Raw genomic sequence first — 22,490 nt, 5'->3', positions numbered from 1 at the left:
CAGGTTCAAAAAGGTCAACGGAACTTGGGATTCCCAGCCAGTCTCCCATGCTGGTACTTGCCAAGCCTTAAGCTGCATTGCTGCTGCGATCTGACGAGAGCAGGCACATTAAGCTTAGTAGAATGGCCGTTGACAGCAGTTGTTCAATTTGAACCTTCTTTTACTATCTCATAGAGAAACTAACACAATTTTCAGGTTCAAAAATGTCAACAGAACTTGGGATTCCCAGCCAGTCTCCCATGCTGGTACTTGCAAAGCCTTAAGCTGCATTGCTGCTGCGATCTGACCAGAGCATGCACATTCAGCTTTGAATGGCTGTTGACAGCAGCTGTTCAATTTGAACCTTCTTTTACTATCTCATAGAGAAACTAACACAATTTTCAGGTTCAAAAAGGTCAACGGAACTTGGGATTCCCAGCTAGTCTCCCATGCTGGTACTTGCCAAGCCTTAAGCTGCATTGCTGCTGCGATCTGACGAGAGCAGGCACATTCAGCTTAGAATGGCCATTGACAGCAGCTGTTCAATTTGAACCTTCTTTTACTATCTCATAGAGAAACTAACACAATTTTCAGGTTCAAAAATGTCAACGGAACTTGGGATTCCCAGCTAGTCTCCCATGCTGGTACTTGCCAAGCATTAAGCTGCATTGCTGCTGCGATCTGACGAGAGCAGGCACATTCAGCTTAGAATGGCCGTTGACAGCAACTGTTCAATTTGAACCTTATTTTACTACCTCATAGAGAAACTAACACAATTTTCAGGTTCAAAAAGGTCAACGGAACTTGGGATTCCCAGCCAGTCTCCCATGCTGGTACTTGCCAAGCCTTAAGCTGCATTGCTGCTGCGATCTGACGAGAGCAGGCACATTAAGCTTAGTAGAATGGCCGTTGACAGCAGTTGTTCAATTTGAACCTTCTTTTACTATCTCATAGAGAAACTAACACAATTTTCAGGTTCAAAAATGTCAACAGAACTTGGGATTCCCAGCCAGTCTCCCATGCTGGTACTTGCAAAGCCTTAAGCTGCATTGCTGCTGCGATCTGACCAGAGCATGCACATTCAGCTTTGAATGGCTGTTGACAGCAGCTGTTCAATTTGAACCTTCTTTTACTATCTCATAGAGAAACTAACACAATTTTCAGGTTCAAAAAGGTCAACGGAACTTGGGATTCCCAGCTAGTCTCCCATGCTGGTACTTGCCAAGCCTTAAGCTGCATTGCTGCTGCGATCTGACGAGAGCAGGCACATTCAGCTTAGAATGGCCATTGACAGCAGCTGTTCAATTTGAACCTTCTTTTACTATCTCATAGAGAAACTAACACAATTTTCAGGTTCAAAAATGTCAACAGAACTTGGGATTCCCAGCCAGTTTCCCATGCTGGTACTTGCTAAGCCTTAAGCTGCATCGCTGCTGCGATTTGACAAGAGCACGCACATTCAGTTTAGAATGGCCGTTGACAGCAGCTGTTCAATTTGAACCTTCTTTTACAATCTCATAGAGAAACTAACACAATTTTCAGGTTCAAAAAGGTCAACGGAACTTGGGATTCGCAGCCAGTCTCCCATGCTGGTACTTGCCAAGCCTTAAGCTGCATTGCTGCTGCGATCTGACGAGAGCAGGCACATTCAGCTTAGAATGGCCGTTGACAGCAGCTGTTCAATTTGAACCTTCTTTTACCATCTTTGACAGAGAAACTAACAATTTTCAGGTTCAAAAAGGTCAACGGAACTTGGGATTCCCAGCCAGTCTCCCATGCTGGTACTTGCCAAGCCTTAGCTTAGAATGGGCGTTGACAGCAGCTGTTCAATTTGAACCTTCTTTTACTATCTCATAAAGAAACTAACACAATTTTCAGGTTCAAAAAGGTCAACGGAACTTGGGATTCCCAGCCAGTCTCCCATGCTGGTACTTGCCAAGCCTTAAGCTGCATTGCTGCTGCGATCTGACGAGAGCAGGCACATTCAGCTTAGAATGGCCGTTGACAGCAGCTGTTCAATTTGAACCTTCTTTTACTATCTCATAGAGAAACTAACACAATTTTCAGGTTCAAAAAGGTCAACAGAAGTTGGGATTCCCAGCCAGTCTCCCATGCTGGTACTTGCCAAGCCTTAAGCTGCATTGCTGCTGCGATCTGACGAGAGCAGGCACATTCAGCTTAGAATGGCCGTTGACAGCAGCTGTTCAATTTGAACCTTCTTTTACTATCTCATAGAGAAACTAACACAATTTTCAGGTTCAAAAAGGTCAATGGAACTTGGGATTCCCTGCCAGTCTCCCATGCTGGTACTTGCCAAGCCTTAAGCTGCATTGCTGCTGCGATCTGACGAGAGCAGGCACATTCAGCTTAGAATGGCCGTTGACAGCAGCTGTTCAATTTGAACCTTCTTTTACTATCTCATAGAGAAACTAACACAATTTTCAGGTTCAAAAAGGTCAACAGAACTTGGGATTCCCAGCCAGTCTCCCATGCTGGTACTTGCCAAACCTTAAGCTGCATTGCTGCTGCGATCTGACGAGAGCAGGCACATTCAGCTTAATATGCCCGTTGACAGCAGCTGTTCAATTTGAACCTTCTTTTACCATCTTTGACAGAGAAACTAACAATTTTCAGGTTCAAAAAGGTCAACGGAACTTGGGATTCCCAGCCAGTCTCCCATGCTGGTACTTGCCAAGCCTTAAGCTGCATTGCTGCTGCGATCTGACGAGAGCAGGCACATTCAGCTTAGAATGGCCGTTGACAGCAGCTGCCTAATTTCTACTTTGTTTTACTATCTCATAGAGAAACTAACACAATTTTCAGGTTCAAAAAGGTCAACAGAACTTGGGATTCCCAGCCAGACTCCCATGCTGGTACTTGCCAAGTTTTAAGCTGCAACGCTGCTGCGATCTGACAAGAGCATGCACATTCAGCTTAGAATGGCAGTTGACAGCAGCTGTTCAATTTGAACCTTCTTTTACTATCTCATAGAGAAACTAACACAATTTTCAGGTTCAAAAAGTCAATGGAACTTGGGATTCCCAGCCAGTCTCCCATGCTGGTACTTGCCAAGCCTTAAGCTGCATTGCTGCTGCGATCTGACGAGAGCAGGCGCATTCAGCTTAGAATGGCCGTTGACAGCAGCTGTTCAATTTGAACCTTCTTTTACTATCTCATAGAGAAACCAACAAAATTTTCAGGTTAAAAAAAGGTCAACGGAACTTATGATTCCCAGCCAGTCTCCCATGCTTGTACTTGCCAAGCCTTAAGCTGCATTGCTGCTGCGATCTGACGAGAGCAGGCACATTCAGCTTAGAATGGCCGTTGACAGCAGCTGTTCAATTTGAACCTTCTTTTACTATCTCATAGAGAAACTAACACAATTTTCAGGTTCAAAAAGGTCAACGGAACTTGGGATTCCCAGCCAGTCTCCCATGCTGGTACTTGCCAAGCCTTAGCTTAGAATGGGCGTTGACAGCAGCTGTTCAATTTGAACCTTCTTTTACTATCTCATAGAGAAACTAACACAATTTTCAGGTTCAAAAAGGTCAACGGAACTTGGGATTCCCAGCCAGTCTCCCATGCTGGTACTTGCCAAGCCTTAAGCTGCATTGCTGTTGCGATCTGACGAGAGCAGGCACATTCAGCTTAGAATGGCCGTTGACAGCAGCTGTTCAATTTGAACCTTCTTTTACTATCTCATAGAGAAACTAACACAATTTTCAGGTTCAAAAAGGTCAACAGAAGTTGGGATTCCCAGCCAGTCTCCCATGCTGGTACTTGCCAAGCCTTAAGCTGCATTGCTGCTGCGATCTGACGAGAGCAGGCACATTCAGCTTAGAATGGCCGTTGACAGCAGCTGTTCAATTTGAACCTTCTTTTACTATCTCATAGAGAAACTAACACAATTTTCAGGTTCAAAAAGGTCAATGGAACTTGGGATTCCCTGCCAGACTCCCATGCTGGTACTTGCCAAGCCTTAAGCTGCATTGCTGCTGCGATCTGACGAGAGCAGGCACATTCAGCTTAGAATGGCCATTGACAGCTGCTGTTCAATTTGAACCTTCTTTTACTATCTCATAGAGAAACTAACACAATTTTCAGGTTCAAAAAGGTCAACAGAACTTGGGATTCCCAGCCAGTCTCCCATGCTGGTACTTGCCAAACCTTAAGCTGCATCGCTGCTGTGATCTGACAAGAGCACACACATTCAGCTTAGAATGGCCGTTGACAGCAGCTGTTCAATTTGAACCTTCTTTTACTATCTCATAGAGAAACTAACACAATTTTCAGGTTCAAAAAGGTCAACAGAACTTGGGATTCCCAGCCAGACTCCCATGCTGGTACTTGCCAAGCCTTAAGCTGCAACGCTGCTGCGATCTGACAAGAGCATGCACATTCAGCTTAGAATGGCAGTTGACAGCAGCTGTTCAATTTGAACCTTCTTTTACTATCTCATAGAGAAACTAACACAATTTTCAGGTTCAAAAAGTCAATGGAACTTGGGATTCCCAGCCAGTCTCCCATGCTGGTACTTGCCAAGCCTTAAGCTGCATTGCTGCTGCGATCTGACGAGAGCAGGCACATTCAGCTTAGAATGGCCGTTGACAGCAGCTGTTCAATTTGAACCTTCTTTTACTATCTCATAGAGAAACTAACAAAATTTTCAGGTTAAAAAAAGGTCAACGGAACTTATGATTCCCAGCCAGTCTCCCATGCTGGTACTTGCCAAGCCTTAAGCTGCATTGCTGCTGCGATCTGACGAGAGCAGGCACATTCAGCTTAGAATGGCCGTTGACAGCAGCTGTTCAATTTGAACCTTCTTTTACTATCTCATAGAGAAACTAACACAATTTTCAGGTTCAAAAAGGTCAACGGAACTTGGGATTCCCAGCCAGTCTCCCATGCTGGTACTTGCCAAGCCTTAGCTTAGAATGGGCGTTGACAGCAGCTGTTCAATTTGAACCTTCTTTTACTATCTCATAGAGAAACTAACACAATTTTCAGGTTCAAAAAGGTCAACGGAACTTGGGATTCCCAGCCAGTCTCCCATGCTGGTACTTGCCAAGCCTTAAGCTGCATTGCTGCTGCGATCTGACGAGAGCAGGCACATTCAGCTTAGAATGGCTGTTGACAGCAGCTGTTCAATTTGAACCTTCTTTTACTATCTCATAGAGAAACTAACACAATTTTCAGGTTCAAAAAGGTCAACAGAAGTTGGGATTCCCAGCCAGTCTCCCATGCTGGTACTTGCCAAGCCTTAAGCTGCATTGCTGCTGCGATCTGACAAGAGCAGGCACATTCAGCTTAGAATGGCCGTTGACAGCAGCTGTTCAATTTGAACCTTCTTTTACTATCTCATAGAGAAACTAACACAATTTTCAGGTTCAAAAAGGTCAATGGAACTTGGGATTCCCTGCCAGACTCCCATGCTGGTACTTGCCAAGCCTTAAGCTGCATTGCTGCTGCGATCTGACGAGAGCAGGCACATTCAGCTTAGAATGGCCATTGACAGCTGCTGTTCAATTTGAACCTTCTTTTACTATCTCATAGAGAAACTAACACAATTTTCAGGTTCAAAAAGGTCAACAGAACTTGGGATTCCCAGCCAGTCTCCCATGCTGGTACTTGCCAAGCCTTAAGCTGCATCGCTGCTGCGATCTGACAAGAGCACACACATTCAGCTTAGAATGGCCGTTGACAGCAGCTGTTCAATTTGAACCTTCTTTTACTATCTCATAGAGAAACTAACACAATTTTCAGGTTCAAAAAGGTCAACAGAACTTGGGATTCCCAGCCAGTCTCCCATGCTGGTACTTGCCAAGCCTTAAGCTGCATTGCTGCTGCAATCTGACGAGAGCAGGCACATTCAGCTTAGAATGGCCGTTGACAGCAGCTGTTCAATTTGAACCTTCTTTTACTATCTCATAGAGAAACTAACACAATTTTCAGGTTCAAAAAGGTCAACAGAACTTGGGATTCCCAGCCAGTCTCCCATGCTGGTACTTGCCAAACCTTAAGCTGCATTGCTGCTGCGATCTGACGAGAGCAGGCACATTCAGCTTAATATGGCCGTTGACAGCAGCTGTTCAATTTGAACCTTCTTTTACCATCTTTGACAGAGAAACTAACAATTTTCAGGTTCAAAAAGGTCAACGGAACTTGGGATTCCCAGCCAGTCTCCCATGCTGGTACTTGCCAAGCCTTAAGCTGCATTGCTGCTGCGATCTGACGAGAGCAGGCACATTCAGCTTAGAATGGCCGTTGACAGCAGCTGCCTAATTTCTACTTTGTTTTACTATCTCATAGAGAAACTAACACAATTTTCAGGTTCAAAAAGGTCAACAGAACTTGGGATTCCCAGCCAGACTCCCATGCTGGTACTTGCCAAGCCTTAAGCTGCAACGCTGCTGCGATCTGACAAGAGCATGCACATTCAGCTTAGAATGGCAGTTGACAGCAGCTGTTTAATTTGAACCTTCTTTTACTATCTCATAGAGAAACTAACACAATTTTCAGGTTCAAAAAGGCAATGGAACTTGGGATTCCCAGCCAGTCTCCCATGCTGGTACTTGCCAAGCCTTAAGCTGCATTGCTGCTGCGATCTGACGAGAGCAGGCGCATTCAGCTTAGAATGGCCGTTGACAGCAGCTGTTCAATTTGAACCTTCTTTTACTATCTCATAGAGAAACTAACAAAATTTTCAGGTTAAAAAAAGGTCAACGGAACTTATGATTCCCAGCCAGTCTCCCAAGCTGGTACTTGCCAAGCCTTAAGCTGCATTGCTGCTGCGATCTGACGAGAGCAGGCACATTCAGCTTAGAATGGCCGTTGACAGCAGCTGTTCAATTTGAACCTTCTTTTACTATCTCATAGAGAAACTAACACAATTTTCAGGTTCAAAAAGGTCAACGGAACTTGGGATTCCCAGCCAGTCTCCCATGCTGGTACTTGCCAAGCCTTAGCTTAGAATGGGCGTTGACAGCAGCTGTTCAATTTGAACCTTCTTTTACTATCTCATAGAGAAACTAACACAATTTTCAGGTTCAAAAAGGTCAACGGAACTTGGGATTCCCAGCCAGTCTCCCATGCTGGTACTTGCCAAGCCTTAAGCTGCATTGCTGCTGCGATCTGACGAGAGCAGGCACATTCAGCTTAGAATGGCCGTTGACAGCAGCTGTTCAATTTGAACCTTCTTTTACTATCTCATAGAGAAACTAACACAATTTTCAGGTTCAAAAAGGTCAACAGAACTTGGGATTCCCAGCCAGTCTCCCATGCTGGTACTTGCCAAGCCTTAAGCTGCATCGCTGCTGCGATCTGACAAGAGCACACACATTCAGCTTAGAATGGCCGTTGACAGCAGCTGTTCAATTTGAACCTTCTTTTACTATCTCATAGAGAAACTAACACAATTTTCAGGTTCAAAAAGGTCAACAGAACTTGGGATTCCCAGCCAGTCTCCCATGCTGGTACTTGCCAAGCCTTAAGCTGCATTGCTGCTGCAATCTGACGAGAGCAGGCACATTCAGCTTAGAATGGCCGTTGACAGCAGCTGTTCAATTTGAACCTTCTTTTACTATCTCATAGAGAAACTAACACAATTTTCAGGTTCAAAAAGGTCAACAGAACTTGGGATTCCCAGCCAGTCTCCCATGCTGGTACTTGCCAAACCTTAAGCTGCATTGCTGCTGCGATCTGACGAGAGCAGGCACATTCAGCTTAATATGGCCGTTGACAGCAGCTGTTCAATTTGAACCTTCTTTTACCATCTTTGACAGAGAAACTAACAATTTTCAGGTTCAAAAAGGTCAACGGAACTTGGGATTCCCAGCCAGTCTCCCATGCTGGTACTTGCCAAGCCTTAAGCTGCATTGCTGCTGCGATCTGACGAGAGCAGGCACATTCAGCTTAGAATGGCCGTTGACAGCAGCTGCCTAATTTCTACTTTGTTTTACTATCTCATAGAGAAACTAACACAATTTTCAGGTTCAAAAAGGTCAACAGAACTTGGGATTCCCAGCCAGACTCCCATGCTGGTACTTGCCAAGCCTTAAGCTGCAACGCTGCTGCGATCTGACAAGAGCATGCACATTCAGCTTAGAATGGCAGTTGACAGCAGCTGTTTAATTTGAACCTTCTTTTACTATCTCATAGAGAAACTAACACAATTTTCAGGTTCAAAAAGGCAATGGAACTTGGGATTCCCAGCCAGTCTCCCATGCTGGTACTTGCCAAGCCTTAAGCTGCATTGCTGCTGCGATCTGACGAGAGCAGGCGCATTCAGCTTAGAATGGCCGTTGACAGCAGCTGTTCAATTTGAACCTTCTTTTACTATCTCATAGAGAAACTAACAAAATTTTCAGGTTAAAAAAAGGTCAACGGAACTTATGATTCCCAGCCAGTCTCCCAAGCTGGTACTTGCCAAGCCTTAAGCTGCATTGCTGCTGCGATCTGACGAGAGCAGGCACATTCAGCTTAGAATGGCCGTTGACAGCAGCTGTTCAATTTGAACCTTCTTTTACTATCTCATAGAGAAACTAACACAATTTTCAGGTTCAAAAAGGTCAACGGAACTTGGGATTCCCAGCCAGTCTCCCATGCTGGTACTTGCCAAGCCTTAGCTTAGAATGGGCGTTGACAGCAGCTGTTCAATTTGAACCTTCTTTTACTATCTCATAGAGAAACTAACACAATTTTCAGGTTCAAAAAGGTCAACGGAACTTGGGATTCCCAACCAGTCTCCCATGCTGGTACTTGCCAAGCCTTAAGCTGCATTGCTGCTGCGATCTGACGAGAGCAGGCACATTCAGCTTAGAATGGCCGTTGACAGCAGCTGTTCAATTTGAACCTTCTTTTACTATCTCATAGAGAAACTAACACAATTTTCAGGTTCAAAAAGGTCAACTGAAGTTGGGATTCCCAGCCAGTCTCCCATGCTGGTACTTGCCAAGCCTTAAGCTGCATTGCTGCTGCGATCTGACGAGAGCATGCACATTCAGCTTAGAATGGCCGTTGACAGCAGCTGTTCAATTTGAACCTTCTTTTACTATCTCATAGAGAAACTAACACAATTTTCAGGTTCAAAAAGGTCAATGGAACTTGGGATTCCCTGCCAGACTCCCATGCTCGTACTTGCCAAGCCTTAAGCTGCATTGCTGCTGCGATCTGACGAGAGCAGGCACATTCAGCTTAGAATGGCCATTGACAGCTGCTGTTCAATTTGAACCTTCTTTTACTATCTCATAGAGAAACTAACACAATTTTCAGGTTCAAAAAGGTCAACAGAACTTGGGATTCCCAGCCAGTCTCCCATGCTGGTACTTGCCAAGCCTTAAGCTGCATCGCTGCTGCGATCTGACAAGAGCACACACATTCAGCTTAGAATGGCCGTTGACAGCAGCTGTTCAATTTGAACCTTCTTTTACTATCTCATAGAGAAACTAACACAATTTTCAGGTTCAAAAAGGTCAACAGAACTTGGGATTCCCAGCCAGTCTCCCATGCTGGTACTTGCCAAGCCTTAAGCTGCATTGCTGCTGCGATCTGACGAGAGCAGGCACATTCAGCTTAGAATGGCCGTTGACAGCAGCTGTTCAATTTGAACCTTCTTTTACTATCTCATAGAGAAACTAACACAATTTTCAGGTTCAAAAAGGTCAACAGAACTTGGGATTCCCAGCCAGTCTCCTATGCTGGTACTTGCCAAACCTTAAGCTGCATTGCTGCTGCGATCTGACGAGAGCAGGCACATTCAGCTTAATATGGCCGTTGACAGCAGCTGTTCAATTTGAACCTTCTTTTACCATCTTTGACAGAGAAACTAACAATTTTCAGGTTCAAAAAGGTCAACGGAACTTGGGATTCCCAGCCAGTCTCCCATGCTGGTACTTGCCAAGCCTTAAGCTGCATTGCTGCTGCGATCTGACGAGAGCAGGCACATTCAGCTTAGAATGGCCGTTGACAGCAGCTGCCTAATTTCTACTTTGTTTTACTATCTCATAGAGAAACTAACACAATTTTCAGGTTCAAAAAGGTCAACAGAACTTGGGATTCCCAGCCAGACTCCCATGCTGGTACTTGCCAAGCCTTAAGCTGCAACGCTGCTGCGATCTGACAAGAGCATGCACATTCAGCTTAGAATGGCAGTTAACAGCAGCTGTTCAATTTGAACCTTCTTTTACTATCTCATAGAGAAACTAACACAATTTTCAGGTTCAAAAAGTCAATGGAACTTGGGATTCCCAGCCAGTCTCCCATGCTGGTACTTGCCAAGCCTTAAGCTGCATTGCTGCTGCGATCTGACGAGAGCAGGCGCATTCAGCTTAGAATGGCCGTTGACAGCAGCTGTTCAATTTGAACCTTCTTTTACTATCTCATAGAGAAACTAACACAATTTTCAGGTTCAAAAAGGTCAACGGAACTTGGGATTCCCAGCCAGTCTCCCATGCTGGTACTTGCCAAGCCTTAAGCTGCATTGCTGCTGCGATTTGACGAGAGCAGGCACATTCAGCTTAGAATGGCCGTTGACAGCAGCTGTTCAATTTGAACCTTCTTTTACTATCTCATAGAGAAACTAACACAATTTTCAGGTTCAAAAATGTCAACAGAACTTGGGATTCCCAGCCAGTCTCCCATGCTGGTACTTGCAAAGCCTTAAGCTGCATTGCTGCTGCGATCTGACCAGAGCAGGCACATTCAGCTTAGAATGGCTGTTGACAGCAGCTGTTCAATTTGAACCTTCTTTTACTATCTCATAGAGAAACTAACACAATTTTCAGGTTCAAAAAGGTCAACGGAACTTGGGATTCCCAGCTAGTCTCCCATGCTGGTACTTGCCAAGCATTAAGCTGCATTGCTGCTGCGATCTGACGAGAGCAGGCACATTCAGCTTAGAATGGCCGTTGACAGCAACTGTTCAATTTGAACCTTATTTTACTACCTCATAGAGAAACTAACACAATTTTCAGGTTCAAAAAGGTCAACGGAACTTGGGATTCCCAGCCAGTCTCCCATGCTGGTACTTGCCAAGCCTTAAGCTGCATTGCTGCTGCGATCTGACGAGAGCAGGCACATTAAGCTTAGTAGAATGGCCGTTGACAGCAGTTGTTCAATTTGAACCTTCTTTTACTATCTCATAGAGAAACTAACACAATTTTCAGGTTCAAAAATGTCAACAGAACTTGGGATTCCCAGCCAGTCTCCCATGCTGGTACTTGCAAAGCCTTAAGCTGCATTGCTGCTGCGATCTGACCAGAGCATGCACATTCAGCTTTGAATGGCTGTTGACAGCAGCTGTTCAATTTGAACCTTCTTTTACTATCTCATAGAGAAACTAACACAATTTTCAGGTTCAAAAATGTCAACAGAACTTGGGATTCCCAGCCAGTTTCCCATGCTGGTACTTGCTAAGCCTTAAGCTGCATCGCTGCTGCGATTTGACAAGAGCACGCACATTCAGTTTAGAATGGCCGTTGACAGCAGCTGTTCAATTTGAACCTTCTTTTACAATCTCATAGAGAAACTAACACAATTTTCAGGTTCAAAAAGGTCAACGGAACTTGGGATTCGCAGCCAGTCTCCCATGCTGGTACTTGCCAAGCCTTAAGCTGCATTGCTGCTGCGATCTGACGAGAGCAGGCACATTCAGCTTAGAATGGCCGTTGACAGCAGCTGTTCAATTTGAACCTTCTTTTACCATCTTTGACAGAGAAACTAACAATTTTCAGGTTCAAAAAGGTCAACGGAACTTGGGATTCCCAGCCAGTCTCCCATGCTGGTACTTGCCAAGCCTTAGCTTAGAATGGGCGTTGACAGCAGCTGTTCAATTTGAACCTTCTTTTACTATCTCATAGAGAAACTAACACAATTTTCAGGTTCAAAAAGGTCAACAGAAGTTGGGATTCCCAGCCAGTCTCCCATGCTGGTACTTGCCAAGCCTTAAGCTGCATTGCTGCTGCGATCTGACGAGAGCAGGCACATTCAGCTTAGAATGGCCGTTGACAGCAGCTGTTCAATTTGAACCTTCTTTTACTATCTCATAGAGAAACTAACACAATTTTCAGGTTCAAAAAGGTCAATGGAACTTGGGATTCCCTGCCAGACTCCCATGCTGGTACTTGCCAAGCCTTAAGCTGCATTGCTGCTGCGATCTGACGAGAGCAGGCACATTCAGCTTAGAATGGCCATTGACAGCTGCTGTTCAATTTGAACCTTCTTTTACTATCTCATAGAGAAACTAACACAATTTTCAGGTTCAAAAAGGTCAACAGAACTTGGGATTCCCAGCCAGTCTCCCATGCTGGTACTTGCCAAGCCTTAAGCTGCATTGCTGCTGCAATCTGACGAGAGCAGGCACATTCAGCTTAGAATGGCCGTTGACAGCAGCTGTTCAATTTGAACCTTCTTTTACTATCTCATAGAGAAACTAACACAATTTTCAGGTTCAAAAAGGTCAACAGAACTTGGGATTCCCAGCCAGTCTCCCATGCTGGTACTTGCCAAACCTTAAGCTGCATTGCTGCTGCGATCTGACGAGAGCAGGCACATTCAGCTTAATATGGCCGTTGACAGCAGCTGTTCAATTTGAACCTTCTTTTACCATCTTTGACAGAGAAACTAACAATTTTCAGGTTCAAAAAGGTCAACGGAACTTGGGATTCCCAGCCAGTCTCCCATGCTGGTACTTGCCAAGCCTTAAGCTGCATTGCTGCTGCGATCTGACGAGAGCAGGCACATTCAGCTTAGAATGGCCGTTGACAGCAGCTGCCTAATTTCTACTTTGTTTTACTATCTCATAGAGAAACTAACACAATTTTCAGGTTCAAAAAGGTCAACAGAACTTGGGATTCCCAGCCAGACTCCCATGCTGGTACTTGCCAAGCCTTAAGCTGCAACGCTGCTGCGATCTGACAAGAGCATGCACATTCAGCTTAGAATGGCAGTTGACAGCAGCTGTTTAATTTGAACCTTCTTTTACTATCTCATAGAGAAACTAACACAATTTTCAGGTTCAAAAAGTCAATGGAACTTGGGATTCCCAGCCAGTCTCCCATGCTGGTACTTGCCAAGCCTTAAGCTGCATTGCTGCTGCGATCTGACGAGAGCAGGCGCATTCAGCTTAGAATGGCCGTTGACAGCAGCTGTTCAATTTGAACCTTCTTTTACTATCTCATAGAGAAACTAACAAAATTTTCAGGTTAAAAAAAGGTCAACGGAACTTATGATTCCCAGCCAGTCTCCCATGCTGGTACTTGCCAAGCCTTAAGCTGCATTGCTGCTGCGATCTGACGAGAGCAGGCACATTCAGCTTAGAATGGCCGTTGACAGCAGCTGTTCAATTTGAACCTTCTTTTACTATCTCATAGAGAAACTAACACAATTTTCAGGTTCAAAAAGGTCAACGGAACTTGGGATTCCCAGCCAGTCTCCCATGCTGGTACTTGCCAAGCCTTAGCTTAGAATGGGCGTTGACAGCAGCTGTTCAATTTGAACCTTCTTTTACTATCTCATAGAGAAACTAACACAATTTTCAGGTTCAAAAAGGTCAACGGAACTTGGGATTCCCAGCCAGTCTCCCATGCTGGTACTTGCCAAGCCTTAAGCTGCATTGCTGCTGCGATCTGACGAGAGCAGGCACATTCAGCTTAGAATGGCCGTTGACAGCAGCTGTTCAATTTGAACCTTCTTTTACTATCTCATAGAGAAACTAACACAATTTTCAGGTTCAAAAAGGTCAACAGAAGTTGGGATTCCCAGCCAGTCTCCCATGCTGGTACTTGCCAAGCCTTAAGCTGCATTGCTGCTGCGATCTGACGAGAGCATGCACATTCAGCTTAGAATGGCCGTTGACAGCAGCTGTTCAATTTGAACCTTCTTTTACTATCTCATAGAGAAACTAACACAATTTTCAGGTTCAAAAAGGTCAATGGAACTTGGGATTCCCTGCCAGACTCCCATGCTGGTACTTGCCAAGCCTTAAGCTGCATTGCTGCTGCGATCTGACGAGAGCAGGCACATTCAGCTTAGAATGGCCATTGACAGCTGCTGTTCAATTTGAACCTTCTTTTACTATCTCATAGAGAAACTAACACAATTTTCAGGTTCAAAAAGGTCAACAGAACTTGGGATTCCCAGCCAGTCTCCCATGCTGGTACTTGCCAAGCCTTAAGCTGCATCGCTGCTGCGATCTGACAAGAGCACACACATTCAGCTTAGAATGGCCGTTGACAGCAGCTGTTCAATTTGAACCTTCTTTTACTATCTCATAGAGAAACTAACACAATTTTCAGGTTCAAAAAGGTCAACAGAACTTGGGATTCCCAGCCAGTCTCCCATGCTGGTACTTGCCAAGCCTTAAGCTGCATTGCTGCTGCGATCTGACGAGAGCAGGCACATTCAGCTTAGAATGGCCGTTGACAGCAGCTGTTCAATTTGAACCTTCTTTTACTATCTCATAGAGAAACTAACACAATTTTCAGGTTCAAAAAGGTCAACAGAACTTGGGATTCCCAGCCAGTCTCCTATGCTGGTACTTGCCAAACCTTAAGCTGCATTGCTGCTGCGATCTGACGAGAGCAGGCACATTCAGCTTAATATGGCCGTTGACAGCAGCTGTTCAATTTGAACCTTCTTTTACCATCTTTGACAGAGAAACTAACAATTTTCAGGTTCAAAAAGGTCAACGGAACTTGGGATTCCCAGCCAGTCTCCCATGCTGGTACTTGCCAAGCCTTAAGCTGCATTGCTGCTGCGATCTGACGAGAGCAGGCACATTCAGCTTAGAATGGCCGTTGACAGCAGCTGCCTAATTTCTACTTTGTTTTACTATCTCATAGAGAAACTAACACAATTTTCAGGTTCAAAAAGGTCAACAGAACTTGGGATTCCCAGCCAGACTCCCATGCTGGTACTTGCCAAGCCTTAAGCTGCAACGCTGCTGCGATCTGACAAGAGCATGCACATTCAGCTTAGAATGGCAGTTAACAGCAGCTGTTCAATTTGAACCTTCTTTTACTATCTCATAGAGAAACTAACACAATTTTCAGGTTCAAAAAGTCAATGGAACTTGGGATTCCCAGCCAGTCTCCCATGCTGGTACTTGCCAAGCCTTAAGCTGCATTGCTGCTGCGATCTGACGAGAGCAGGCGCATTCAGCTTAGAATGGCCGTTGACAGCAGCTGTTCAATTTGAACCTTCTTTTACTATCTCATAGAGAAACTAACACAATTTTCAGGTTCAAAAAGGTCAACGGAACTTGGGATTCCCAGCCAGTCTCCCATGCTGGTACTTGCCAAGCCTTAAGCTGCATTGCTGCTGCGATTTGACGAGAGCAGGCACATTCAGCTTAGAATGGCCGTTGACAGCAGCTGTTCAATTTGAACCTTCTTTTACTATCTCATAGAGAAACTAACACAATTTTCAGGTTCAAAAATGTCAACAGAACTTGGGATTCCCAGCCAGTCTCCCATGCTGGTACTTGCAAAGCCTTAAGCTGCATTGCTGCTGCGATCTGACCAGAGCAGGCACATTCAGCTTAGAATGGCCATTGACAGCAGCTGTTCAATTTGAACCTTCTTTTACTATCTCATAGAGAAACTAACACAATTTTCAGGTTCAAAAAGGTCAACAGAACTTGGGATTCCCAGCCAGTCTCCCATGCTGGTACTTGCCAAGCCTTAAGCTGCATCGCTGCTGCGATCTGACAAGAGCACACACATTCAGCTTAGAATGGCCGTTGACAGCAGCTGTTCAATTTGAACCTTCTTTTACTATCTCATAGAGAAACTAACACAATTTTCAGGTTCAAAAAGGTCAACAGAACTTGGGATTCCCAGCCAGTCTCCCATGCTGGTACTTGCCAAGCCTTAAGCTGCATTGCTGCTGCGATCTGACGAGAGCAGGCACATTCAGCTTAGAATGGCCATTGACAGCAGCTGTTCAATTTGAACCTTCTTTTACTATCTCATAGAGAAACTAACACAATTTTCAGGTTCAAAAAGGTCAACAGAACTTGGGATTCCCAGCCAGTCTCCCATGCTGGTACTTGCCAAGCCTTAAGCTGCATCGCTGCTGCGATCTGACAAGAGCACACACATTCAGCTTAGAATGGCCGTTGACAGCAGGTGTTCAATTTGAACCTTCTTTTACTATCTCATAGAGAAACTAACACAATTTTCAGGTTCAAAAAGGTCAACAGAACTTGGGATTCCCAGCCAGTCTCCCATGCTGGTACTTGCCAAGCCTTAAGCTGCATTGCTGCTGCGATCTGACGAGAGCAGGCACATTCAGCTTAGAATGGCCGTTGACAGCAGCTGTTCAATTTGAACCTTCTTTTACTATCTCATAGAGAAACTAACACAATTTTCAGGTTCAAAAAGGTCAACAGAACTTGGGATTCCCAGCCAGTCTCCCATGCTGGTACTTGCCAAACCTTAAGCTGCATTGCTGCTGCGATCTGACGAGAGCAGGCACATTCAGCTTAATATGGCCGTTGACAGCAGCTGTTCAATTTGAACCTTCTTTTACCATCTTTGACAGAGAAACTAACAATTTTCAGGTTCAAAAAGGTCAACGGAACTTGGGATTCCCAGCCAGTCTCCCATGCTGGTACTTGCCAAGCCTTAAGCTGCATTGCTGCTGCGATCTGACGAGAGCAGGCACATTCAGCTTAGAATGGCCGTTGACAGCAGCTGCCTAATTTCTACTTTGTTTTACTATCTCATAGAGAAACTAACACAATTTTCAGGTTCAAAAAGGTCAACAGAACTTGGGATTCCCAGCCAGACTCCCATGCTGGTACTTGCCAAGTTTTAAGCTGCAACGCTGCTGCGATCTGACAAGAGCATGCACATTCAGCTTAGAATGGCAGTTGACAGCAGCTGTTCAATTTGAACCTTCTTTTACTATCTCATAGAGAAACTAACACAATTTTCAGGTTCAAAAAGTCAATGGAACTTGGGATTCCCAGCCAGTCTCCCATGCTGGTACTTGCCAAGCCTTAAGCTGCATTGCTGCTGCGATCTGACGAGAGCAGGCGCATTCAGCTTAGAATGGCCGTTGACAGCAGCTGTTCAATTTGAACCTTCTTTTACTATCTCATAGAGAAACCAACAAAATTTTCAGGTTAAAAAAAGGTCAACGGAACTTATGATTCCCAGCCAGTCTCCCATGCTTGTACTTGCCAAGCCTTAAGCTGCATTGCTGCTGCGATCTGACGAGAGCAGGCACATTCAGCTTAGAGTGGCCGTTGACAGCAGCTGTTCAATTTGAACCTTCTTTTACTATCTCATAGAGAAACTAACACAATTTTCAGGTTCAAAAAGGTCAACGGAACTTGGGATTCCCAGCCAGTCTCCCATGCTGGTACTTGCCAAGCCTTAGCTTAGAATGGGCGTTGACAGCAGCTGTTCAATTTGAACCTTCTTTTACTATCTCATAGAGAAACTAACACAATTTTCAGGTTCAAAAAGGTCAACGGAACTTGGGATTCCCAGCCAGTCTCCCATGCTGGTACTTGCCAAGCCTTAAGCTGCATTGCTGTTGCGATCTGACGAGAGCAGGCACATTCAGCTTAGAATGGCCGTTGACAGCAGCTGTTCAATTTGAACCTTCTTTTACTATCTCATAGAGAAACTAACACAATTTTCAGGTTCAAAAAGGTCAACAGAAGTTGGGATTCCCAGCCAGTCTCCCATGCTGGTACTTGCCAAGCCTTAAGCTGCATTGCTGCTGCGATCTGACGAGAGCAGGCACATTCAGCTTAGAATGGCCGTTGACAGCAGCTGTTCAATTTGAACCTTCTTTTACTATCTCATAGAGAAACTAACACAATTTTCAGGTTCAAAAAGGTCAATGGAACTTGGGATTCCCTGCCAGACTCCCATGCTGGTACTTGCCAAGCCTTAAGCTGCATTGCTGCTGCGATCTGACGAGAGCAGGCACATTCAGCTTAGAATGGCCATTGACAGCTGCTGTTCAATTTGAACCTTCTTTTACTATCTCATAGAGAAACTAACACAATTTTCAGGTTCAAAAAGGTCAACAGAACTTGGGATTCCCAGCCAGTCTCCCATGCTGGTACTTGCCAAGCCTTAAGCTGCATCGCTGCTGTGATCTGACAAGAGCACACACATTCAGCTTAGAATGGCCGTTGACAGCAGCTGTTCAATTTGAACCTTCTTTTACTATCTCATAGAGAAACTAACACAATTTTCAGGTTCAAAAAGGTCAACAGAACTTGGGATTCCCAGCCAGACTCCCATGCTGGTACTTGCCAAGCCTTAAGCTGCAACGCTGCTGCGATCTGACAAGAGCATGCACATTCAGCTTAGAATGGCAGTTGACAGCAGCTGTTCAATTTGAACCTTCTTTTACTATCTCATAGAGAAACTAACACAATTTTCAGGTTCAAAAAGTCAATGGAACTTGGGATTCCCAGCCAGTCTCCCACGCTGGTACTTGCCAAGCCTTAAGCTGCATTGCTGCTGCGATCTGACGAGAGCAGGCACATTCAGCTTAGAATGGCCGTTGACAGCAGCTGTTCAATTTGAACCTTCTTTTACTATCTCATAGAGAAACTAACAAAATTTTCAGGTTAAAAAAAGGTCAACGGAACTTATGATTCCCAGCCAGTCTCCCATGCTGGTACTTGCCAAGCCTTAAGCTGCATTGCTGCTGCGATCTGACGAGAGCAGGCACATTCAGCTTAGAATGGCCGTTGACAGCAGCTGTTCAATTTGAACCTTCTTTTACTATCTCATAGAGAAACTAACACAATTTTCAGGTTCAAAAAGGTCAACGGAACTTGGGATTCCCAGCCAGTCTCCCATGCTGGTACTTGCCAAGCCTTAGCTTAGAATGGGCGTTGACAGCAGCTGTTCAATTTGAACCTTCTTTTACTATCTCATAGAGAAACTAACACAATTTTCAGGTTCAAAAAGGTCAACGGAACTTGGGATTCCCAGCCAGTCTCCCATGCTGGTACTTGCCAAGCCTTAAGCTGCATTGCTGCTGCGATCTGACGAGAGCAGGCACATTCAGCTTAGAATGGCCGTTGACAGCAGCTGTTCAATTTGAACCTTCTTTTACTATCTCATAGAGAAACTAACACAATTTTCAGGTTCAAAAAGGTCAACAGAAGTTGGGATTCCCAGCCAGTCTCCCATGCTGGTACTTGCCAAGCCTTAAGCTGCATTGCTGCTGCGATCTGACGAAAGCAGGCACATTCAGCTTAGAATGGCCGTTGACAGCAGCTGTTCAATTTGAACCTTCTTTTACTATCTCATAGAGAAACTAACACAATTTTCAGGTTCAAAAAGGTCAATGGAACTTGGGATTCCCTGCCAGACTCCCATGCTGGTACTTGCCAAGCCTTAAGCTGCATTGCTGCTGCGATCTGACGAGAGCAGGCACATTCAGCTTAGAATGGCCATTGACAGCTGCTGTTCAATTTGAACCTTCTTTTACTATCTCATAGAGAAACTAACACAATTTTCAGGTTCAAAAAGGTCAACAGAACTTGGGATTCCCAGCCAGTCTCCCATGCTGGTACTTGCCAAGCCTTAAGCTGCATCGCTGCTGCGATCTGACAAGAGCACACACATTCAGCTTAGAATGGCCGTTGACAGCAGCTGTTCAATTTGAACCTTCTTTTACTATCTCATAGAGAAACTAACACAATTTTCAGGTTCAAAAAGGTCAACAGAACTTGGGATTCCCAGCCAGTCTCCCATGCTGGTACTTGCCAAGCCTTAAGCTGCATTGCTGCTGCAATCTGACGAGAGCAGGCACATTCAGCTTAGAATGGCCGTTGACAGCAGCTGTTCAATTTGAACCTTCTTTTACTATCTCATAGAGAAACTAACACAATTTTCAGGTTCAAAAAGGTCAACAGAACTTGGGATTCCCAGCCAGTCTCCCATGCTGGTACTTGCCAAACCTTAAGCTGCATTGCTGCTGCGATCTGACGAGAGCAGGCACATTCAGCTTAATATGGCCGTTGACAGCAGCTGTTCAATTTGAACCTTCTTTTACCATCTTTGACAGAGAAACTAACAATTTTCAGGTTCAAAAAGGTCAACGGAACTTGGGATTCCCAGCCAGTCTCCCATGCTGGTACTTGCCAAGCCTTAAGCTGCATTGCTGCTGCGATCTGACGAGAGCAGGCACATTCAGCTTAGAATGGCCGTTGACAGCAGCTGCCTAATTTCTACTTTGTTTTACTATCTCATAGAGAAACTAACACAATTTTCAGGTTCAAAAAGGTCAACAGAACTTGGGATTCCCAGCCAGACTCCCATGCTGGTACTTGCCAAGTTTTAAGCTGCAACGCTGCTGCGATCTGACAAGAGCATGCACATTCAGCTTAGAATGGCAGTTGACAGCAGCTGTTCAATTTGAACCTTCTTTTACTATCTCATAGAGAAACTAACACAATTTTCAGGTTCAAAAAGTCAATGGAACTTGGGATTCCCAGCCAGTCTCCCATGCTGGTACTTGCCAAGCCTTAAGCTGCATTGCTGCTGCGATCTGACGAGAGCAGGCGCATTCAGCTTAGAATGGCCGTTGACAGCAGCTGTTCAATTTGAACCTTCTTTTACTATCTCATAGAGAAACCAACAAAATTTTCAGGTTAAAAAAAGGTCAACGGAACTTATGATTCCCAGCCAGTCTCCCATGCTTGTACTTGCCAAGCCTTAAGCTGCATTGCTGCTGCGATCTGACGAGAGCAGGCACATTCAGCTTAGAGTGGCCGTTGACAGCAGCTGTTCAATTTGAACCTTCTTTTACTATCTCATAGAGAAACTAACACAATTTTCAGGTTCAAAAAGGTCAACGGAACTTGGGATTCCCAGCCAGTCTCCCATGCTGGTACTTGCCAAGCCTTAGCTTAGAATGGGCGTTGACAGCAGCTGTTCAATTTGAACCTTCTTTTACTATCTCATAGAGAAACTAACACAATTTTCAGGTTCAAAAAGGTCAACGGAACTTGGGATTCCCAGCCAGTCTCCCATGCTGGTACTTGCCAAGCCTTAAGCTGCATTGCTGTTGCGATCTGACGAGAGCAGGCACATTCAGCTTAGAATGGCCGTTGAAAGCAGCTGTTCAATTTGAACCTTCTTTTACTATCTCATAGAGAAACTAACACAATTTTCAGGTTCAAAAAGGTCAACAGAAGTTGGGATTCCCAGCCAGTCTCCCATGCTGGTACTTGCCAAGCCTTAAGCTGCATTGCTGCTGCGATCTGACGAGAGCAGGCACATTCAGCTTAGAATGGCCGTTGACAGCAGCTGTTCAATTTGAACCTTCTTTTACTATCTCATAGAGAAACTAACACAATTTTCAGGTTCAAAAAGTCAATGGAACTTGGGATTCCCAGCCAGTCTCCCATGCTGGTACTTGCCAAGCCTTAAGCTGCATTGCTGCTGCGATCTGACGAGAGCAGGCACATTCAGCTTAGAATGGCCGTTGACAGCAGCTGTTCAATTTGAACCTTCTTTTACTATCTCATAGAGAAACTAACAAAATTTTCAGGTTAAAAAAAGGTCAACGGAACTTATGATTCCCAGCCAGTCTCCCATGCTGGTACTTGCCAAGCCTTAAGCTGCATTGCTGCTGCGATCTGACGAGAGCAGGCACATTCAGCTTAGAATGGCCGTTGACAGCAGCTGTTCAATTTGAACCTTCTTTTACTATCTCATAGAGAAACTAACACAATTTTCAGGTTCAAAAAGGTCAACGGAACTTGGGATTCCCAGCCAGTCTCCCATGCTGGTACTTGCCAAGCCTTAGCTTAGAATGGGCGTTGACAGCAGCTGTTCAATTTGAACCTTCTTTTACTATCTCATAGAGAAACTAACACAATTTTCAGGTTCAAAAAGGTCAACGGAACTTGGGATTCCCAGCCAGTCTCCCATGCTGGTACTTGCCAAGCCTTAAGCTGCATTGCTGCTGCGATCTGACGAGAGCAGGCACATTCAGCTTAGAATGGCCGTTGACAGCAGCTGTTCAATTTGAACCTTCTTTTACTATCTCATAGAGAAACTAACACAATTTTCAGGTTCAAAAAGGTCAACAGAAGTTGGGATTCCCAGCCAGTCTCCCATGCTGGTACTTGCCAAGCCTTAAGCTGCATTGCTGCTGCGATCTGACGAAAGCAGGCACATTCAGCTTAGAATGGCCGTTGACAGCAGCTGTTCAATTTGAACCTTCTTTTACTATCTCATAGAGAAACTAACACAATTTTCAGGTTCAAAAAGGTCAATGGAACTTGGGATTCCCTGCCAGACTCCCATGCTGGTACTTGCCAAGCCTTAAGCTGCATTGCTGCTGCGATCTGACGAGAGCAGGCACATTCAGCTTAGAATGGCCATTGACAGCTGCTGTTCAATTTGAACCTTCTTTTACTATCTCATAGAGAAACTAACACAATTTTCAGGTTCAAAAAGGTCAACAGAACTTGGGATTCCCAGCCAGTCTCCCATGCTGGTACTTGCCAAGCCTTAAGCTGC

General features: G+C 44.9%; 76 pseudogenes; all 76 read right to left on the bottom strand.

The window, feature by feature from the left end:
- Positions 1 to 12: 12 nt before the first annotated feature.
- On the bottom strand, positions 13 to 134 carry LOC140098047 (5S ribosomal RNA; annotated as a pseudogene).
- A 259-nt stretch (positions 135 to 393) lies between these two features.
- On the bottom strand, positions 394 to 512 carry LOC140082035 (5S ribosomal RNA; annotated as a pseudogene).
- Positions 513 to 582: 70 nt separating this feature from the next.
- On the bottom strand, positions 583 to 701 carry LOC140094921 (5S ribosomal RNA; annotated as a pseudogene).
- Positions 702 to 771: 70 nt separating this feature from the next.
- On the bottom strand, positions 772 to 893 carry LOC140098046 (5S ribosomal RNA; annotated as a pseudogene).
- Positions 894 to 1,152: 259 nt separating this feature from the next.
- On the bottom strand, positions 1,153 to 1,271 carry LOC140082034 (5S ribosomal RNA; annotated as a pseudogene).
- A 259-nt stretch (positions 1,272 to 1,530) lies between these two features.
- LOC140088263 (5S ribosomal RNA) lies at positions 1,531 to 1,649 on the bottom strand (annotated as a pseudogene).
- A 217-nt stretch (positions 1,650 to 1,866) lies between these two features.
- LOC140098905 (5S ribosomal RNA) lies at positions 1,867 to 1,985 on the bottom strand (annotated as a pseudogene).
- Positions 1,986 to 2,055: 70 nt separating this feature from the next.
- Positions 2,056 to 2,174, bottom strand: LOC140095805 (5S ribosomal RNA; annotated as a pseudogene).
- A 70-nt stretch (positions 2,175 to 2,244) lies between these two features.
- Positions 2,245 to 2,363, bottom strand: LOC140094106 (5S ribosomal RNA; annotated as a pseudogene).
- A 70-nt stretch (positions 2,364 to 2,433) lies between these two features.
- LOC140084841 (5S ribosomal RNA) lies at positions 2,434 to 2,552 on the bottom strand (annotated as a pseudogene).
- Positions 2,553 to 2,622: 70 nt separating this feature from the next.
- On the bottom strand, positions 2,623 to 2,741 carry LOC140098904 (5S ribosomal RNA; annotated as a pseudogene).
- Positions 2,742 to 2,999: 258 nt separating this feature from the next.
- Positions 3,000 to 3,118, bottom strand: LOC140084018 (5S ribosomal RNA; annotated as a pseudogene).
- A 71-nt stretch (positions 3,119 to 3,189) lies between these two features.
- Positions 3,190 to 3,308, bottom strand: LOC140098314 (5S ribosomal RNA; annotated as a pseudogene).
- Positions 3,309 to 3,525: 217 nt separating this feature from the next.
- On the bottom strand, positions 3,526 to 3,644 carry LOC140085922 (5S ribosomal RNA; annotated as a pseudogene).
- A 70-nt stretch (positions 3,645 to 3,714) lies between these two features.
- On the bottom strand, positions 3,715 to 3,833 carry LOC140095804 (5S ribosomal RNA; annotated as a pseudogene).
- A 70-nt stretch (positions 3,834 to 3,903) lies between these two features.
- Positions 3,904 to 4,022, bottom strand: LOC140094494 (5S ribosomal RNA; annotated as a pseudogene).
- A 447-nt stretch (positions 4,023 to 4,469) lies between these two features.
- Positions 4,470 to 4,588, bottom strand: LOC140089908 (5S ribosomal RNA; annotated as a pseudogene).
- A 71-nt stretch (positions 4,589 to 4,659) lies between these two features.
- Positions 4,660 to 4,778, bottom strand: LOC140093028 (5S ribosomal RNA; annotated as a pseudogene).
- A 217-nt stretch (positions 4,779 to 4,995) lies between these two features.
- Positions 4,996 to 5,114, bottom strand: LOC140090084 (5S ribosomal RNA; annotated as a pseudogene).
- Positions 5,115 to 5,373: 259 nt separating this feature from the next.
- On the bottom strand, positions 5,374 to 5,492 carry LOC140094493 (5S ribosomal RNA; annotated as a pseudogene).
- Positions 5,493 to 5,751: 259 nt separating this feature from the next.
- On the bottom strand, positions 5,752 to 5,870 carry LOC140089624 (5S ribosomal RNA; annotated as a pseudogene).
- A 70-nt stretch (positions 5,871 to 5,940) lies between these two features.
- On the bottom strand, positions 5,941 to 6,059 carry LOC140089465 (5S ribosomal RNA; annotated as a pseudogene).
- Positions 6,060 to 6,129: 70 nt separating this feature from the next.
- On the bottom strand, positions 6,130 to 6,248 carry LOC140098903 (5S ribosomal RNA; annotated as a pseudogene).
- Positions 6,249 to 6,506: 258 nt separating this feature from the next.
- Positions 6,507 to 6,625, bottom strand: LOC140091237 (5S ribosomal RNA; annotated as a pseudogene).
- Positions 6,626 to 6,696: 71 nt separating this feature from the next.
- Positions 6,697 to 6,815, bottom strand: LOC140095966 (5S ribosomal RNA; annotated as a pseudogene).
- A 217-nt stretch (positions 6,816 to 7,032) lies between these two features.
- On the bottom strand, positions 7,033 to 7,151 carry LOC140098900 (5S ribosomal RNA; annotated as a pseudogene).
- Positions 7,152 to 7,410: 259 nt separating this feature from the next.
- LOC140089622 (5S ribosomal RNA) lies at positions 7,411 to 7,529 on the bottom strand (annotated as a pseudogene).
- Positions 7,530 to 7,599: 70 nt separating this feature from the next.
- LOC140089464 (5S ribosomal RNA) lies at positions 7,600 to 7,718 on the bottom strand (annotated as a pseudogene).
- Positions 7,719 to 7,788: 70 nt separating this feature from the next.
- Positions 7,789 to 7,907, bottom strand: LOC140098899 (5S ribosomal RNA; annotated as a pseudogene).
- Positions 7,908 to 8,165: 258 nt separating this feature from the next.
- LOC140091236 (5S ribosomal RNA) lies at positions 8,166 to 8,284 on the bottom strand (annotated as a pseudogene).
- Positions 8,285 to 8,355: 71 nt separating this feature from the next.
- LOC140095964 (5S ribosomal RNA) lies at positions 8,356 to 8,474 on the bottom strand (annotated as a pseudogene).
- A 217-nt stretch (positions 8,475 to 8,691) lies between these two features.
- On the bottom strand, positions 8,692 to 8,810 carry LOC140081618 (5S ribosomal RNA; annotated as a pseudogene).
- A 637-nt stretch (positions 8,811 to 9,447) lies between these two features.
- On the bottom strand, positions 9,448 to 9,566 carry LOC140079661 (5S ribosomal RNA; annotated as a pseudogene).
- Positions 9,567 to 9,636: 70 nt separating this feature from the next.
- On the bottom strand, positions 9,637 to 9,755 carry LOC140085942 (5S ribosomal RNA; annotated as a pseudogene).
- Positions 9,756 to 9,825: 70 nt separating this feature from the next.
- On the bottom strand, positions 9,826 to 9,944 carry LOC140098898 (5S ribosomal RNA; annotated as a pseudogene).
- Positions 9,945 to 10,202: 258 nt separating this feature from the next.
- Positions 10,203 to 10,321, bottom strand: LOC140084017 (5S ribosomal RNA; annotated as a pseudogene).
- Positions 10,322 to 10,391: 70 nt separating this feature from the next.
- LOC140091740 (5S ribosomal RNA) lies at positions 10,392 to 10,510 on the bottom strand (annotated as a pseudogene).
- A 259-nt stretch (positions 10,511 to 10,769) lies between these two features.
- On the bottom strand, positions 10,770 to 10,888 carry LOC140092080 (5S ribosomal RNA; annotated as a pseudogene).
- Positions 10,889 to 10,958: 70 nt separating this feature from the next.
- LOC140098045 (5S ribosomal RNA) lies at positions 10,959 to 11,080 on the bottom strand (annotated as a pseudogene).
- Positions 11,081 to 11,528: 448 nt separating this feature from the next.
- LOC140088262 (5S ribosomal RNA) lies at positions 11,529 to 11,647 on the bottom strand (annotated as a pseudogene).
- Positions 11,648 to 11,864: 217 nt separating this feature from the next.
- On the bottom strand, positions 11,865 to 11,983 carry LOC140095802 (5S ribosomal RNA; annotated as a pseudogene).
- A 70-nt stretch (positions 11,984 to 12,053) lies between these two features.
- Positions 12,054 to 12,172, bottom strand: LOC140094491 (5S ribosomal RNA; annotated as a pseudogene).
- A 70-nt stretch (positions 12,173 to 12,242) lies between these two features.
- On the bottom strand, positions 12,243 to 12,361 carry LOC140089621 (5S ribosomal RNA; annotated as a pseudogene).
- Positions 12,362 to 12,431: 70 nt separating this feature from the next.
- LOC140089461 (5S ribosomal RNA) lies at positions 12,432 to 12,550 on the bottom strand (annotated as a pseudogene).
- Positions 12,551 to 12,620: 70 nt separating this feature from the next.
- On the bottom strand, positions 12,621 to 12,739 carry LOC140098897 (5S ribosomal RNA; annotated as a pseudogene).
- Positions 12,740 to 12,997: 258 nt separating this feature from the next.
- Positions 12,998 to 13,116, bottom strand: LOC140084014 (5S ribosomal RNA; annotated as a pseudogene).
- A 71-nt stretch (positions 13,117 to 13,187) lies between these two features.
- LOC140093027 (5S ribosomal RNA) lies at positions 13,188 to 13,306 on the bottom strand (annotated as a pseudogene).
- Positions 13,307 to 13,523: 217 nt separating this feature from the next.
- LOC140098896 (5S ribosomal RNA) lies at positions 13,524 to 13,642 on the bottom strand (annotated as a pseudogene).
- Positions 13,643 to 13,901: 259 nt separating this feature from the next.
- On the bottom strand, positions 13,902 to 14,020 carry LOC140094490 (5S ribosomal RNA; annotated as a pseudogene).
- Positions 14,021 to 14,279: 259 nt separating this feature from the next.
- Positions 14,280 to 14,398, bottom strand: LOC140079660 (5S ribosomal RNA; annotated as a pseudogene).
- A 70-nt stretch (positions 14,399 to 14,468) lies between these two features.
- LOC140085941 (5S ribosomal RNA) lies at positions 14,469 to 14,587 on the bottom strand (annotated as a pseudogene).
- A 70-nt stretch (positions 14,588 to 14,657) lies between these two features.
- Positions 14,658 to 14,776, bottom strand: LOC140098895 (5S ribosomal RNA; annotated as a pseudogene).
- A 258-nt stretch (positions 14,777 to 15,034) lies between these two features.
- Positions 15,035 to 15,153, bottom strand: LOC140084013 (5S ribosomal RNA; annotated as a pseudogene).
- A 70-nt stretch (positions 15,154 to 15,223) lies between these two features.
- On the bottom strand, positions 15,224 to 15,342 carry LOC140091739 (5S ribosomal RNA; annotated as a pseudogene).
- Positions 15,343 to 15,790: 448 nt separating this feature from the next.
- Positions 15,791 to 15,909, bottom strand: LOC140083766 (5S ribosomal RNA; annotated as a pseudogene).
- Positions 15,910 to 16,168: 259 nt separating this feature from the next.
- Positions 16,169 to 16,287, bottom strand: LOC140079659 (5S ribosomal RNA; annotated as a pseudogene).
- Positions 16,288 to 16,357: 70 nt separating this feature from the next.
- Positions 16,358 to 16,476, bottom strand: LOC140089460 (5S ribosomal RNA; annotated as a pseudogene).
- A 70-nt stretch (positions 16,477 to 16,546) lies between these two features.
- On the bottom strand, positions 16,547 to 16,665 carry LOC140098894 (5S ribosomal RNA; annotated as a pseudogene).
- Positions 16,666 to 16,923: 258 nt separating this feature from the next.
- LOC140084012 (5S ribosomal RNA) lies at positions 16,924 to 17,042 on the bottom strand (annotated as a pseudogene).
- A 407-nt stretch (positions 17,043 to 17,449) lies between these two features.
- LOC140085921 (5S ribosomal RNA) lies at positions 17,450 to 17,568 on the bottom strand (annotated as a pseudogene).
- A 70-nt stretch (positions 17,569 to 17,638) lies between these two features.
- On the bottom strand, positions 17,639 to 17,757 carry LOC140095801 (5S ribosomal RNA; annotated as a pseudogene).
- A 70-nt stretch (positions 17,758 to 17,827) lies between these two features.
- Positions 17,828 to 17,946, bottom strand: LOC140094489 (5S ribosomal RNA; annotated as a pseudogene).
- Positions 17,947 to 18,393: 447 nt separating this feature from the next.
- Positions 18,394 to 18,512, bottom strand: LOC140091556 (5S ribosomal RNA; annotated as a pseudogene).
- Positions 18,513 to 18,583: 71 nt separating this feature from the next.
- LOC140093025 (5S ribosomal RNA) lies at positions 18,584 to 18,702 on the bottom strand (annotated as a pseudogene).
- Positions 18,703 to 18,919: 217 nt separating this feature from the next.
- On the bottom strand, positions 18,920 to 19,038 carry LOC140098893 (5S ribosomal RNA; annotated as a pseudogene).
- A 259-nt stretch (positions 19,039 to 19,297) lies between these two features.
- On the bottom strand, positions 19,298 to 19,416 carry LOC140094488 (5S ribosomal RNA; annotated as a pseudogene).
- A 259-nt stretch (positions 19,417 to 19,675) lies between these two features.
- LOC140089620 (5S ribosomal RNA) lies at positions 19,676 to 19,794 on the bottom strand (annotated as a pseudogene).
- Positions 19,795 to 19,864: 70 nt separating this feature from the next.
- LOC140089459 (5S ribosomal RNA) lies at positions 19,865 to 19,983 on the bottom strand (annotated as a pseudogene).
- Positions 19,984 to 20,053: 70 nt separating this feature from the next.
- Positions 20,054 to 20,172, bottom strand: LOC140098892 (5S ribosomal RNA; annotated as a pseudogene).
- A 258-nt stretch (positions 20,173 to 20,430) lies between these two features.
- On the bottom strand, positions 20,431 to 20,549 carry LOC140084011 (5S ribosomal RNA; annotated as a pseudogene).
- Positions 20,550 to 20,956: 407 nt separating this feature from the next.
- On the bottom strand, positions 20,957 to 21,075 carry LOC140092853 (5S ribosomal RNA; annotated as a pseudogene).
- A 70-nt stretch (positions 21,076 to 21,145) lies between these two features.
- Positions 21,146 to 21,264, bottom strand: LOC140095800 (5S ribosomal RNA; annotated as a pseudogene).
- A 69-nt stretch (positions 21,265 to 21,333) lies between these two features.
- Positions 21,334 to 21,452, bottom strand: LOC140089907 (5S ribosomal RNA; annotated as a pseudogene).
- Positions 21,453 to 21,523: 71 nt separating this feature from the next.
- On the bottom strand, positions 21,524 to 21,642 carry LOC140093024 (5S ribosomal RNA; annotated as a pseudogene).
- Positions 21,643 to 21,859: 217 nt separating this feature from the next.
- Positions 21,860 to 21,978, bottom strand: LOC140098890 (5S ribosomal RNA; annotated as a pseudogene).
- Positions 21,979 to 22,237: 259 nt separating this feature from the next.
- LOC140094486 (5S ribosomal RNA) lies at positions 22,238 to 22,356 on the bottom strand (annotated as a pseudogene).
- Between the last annotated feature and the right edge of the window lie 134 nt (positions 22,357 to 22,490).

This window comes from Engystomops pustulosus, chromosome 9, assembly GCF_040894005.1.
Source record: "Engystomops pustulosus chromosome 9, aEngPut4.maternal, whole genome shotgun sequence".
Taxonomy (NCBI): Eukaryota; Metazoa; Chordata; class Amphibia; order Anura; family Leptodactylidae; genus Engystomops; species Engystomops pustulosus.
This window is presented reverse-complemented; position numbering and strand designations above follow the sequence as displayed.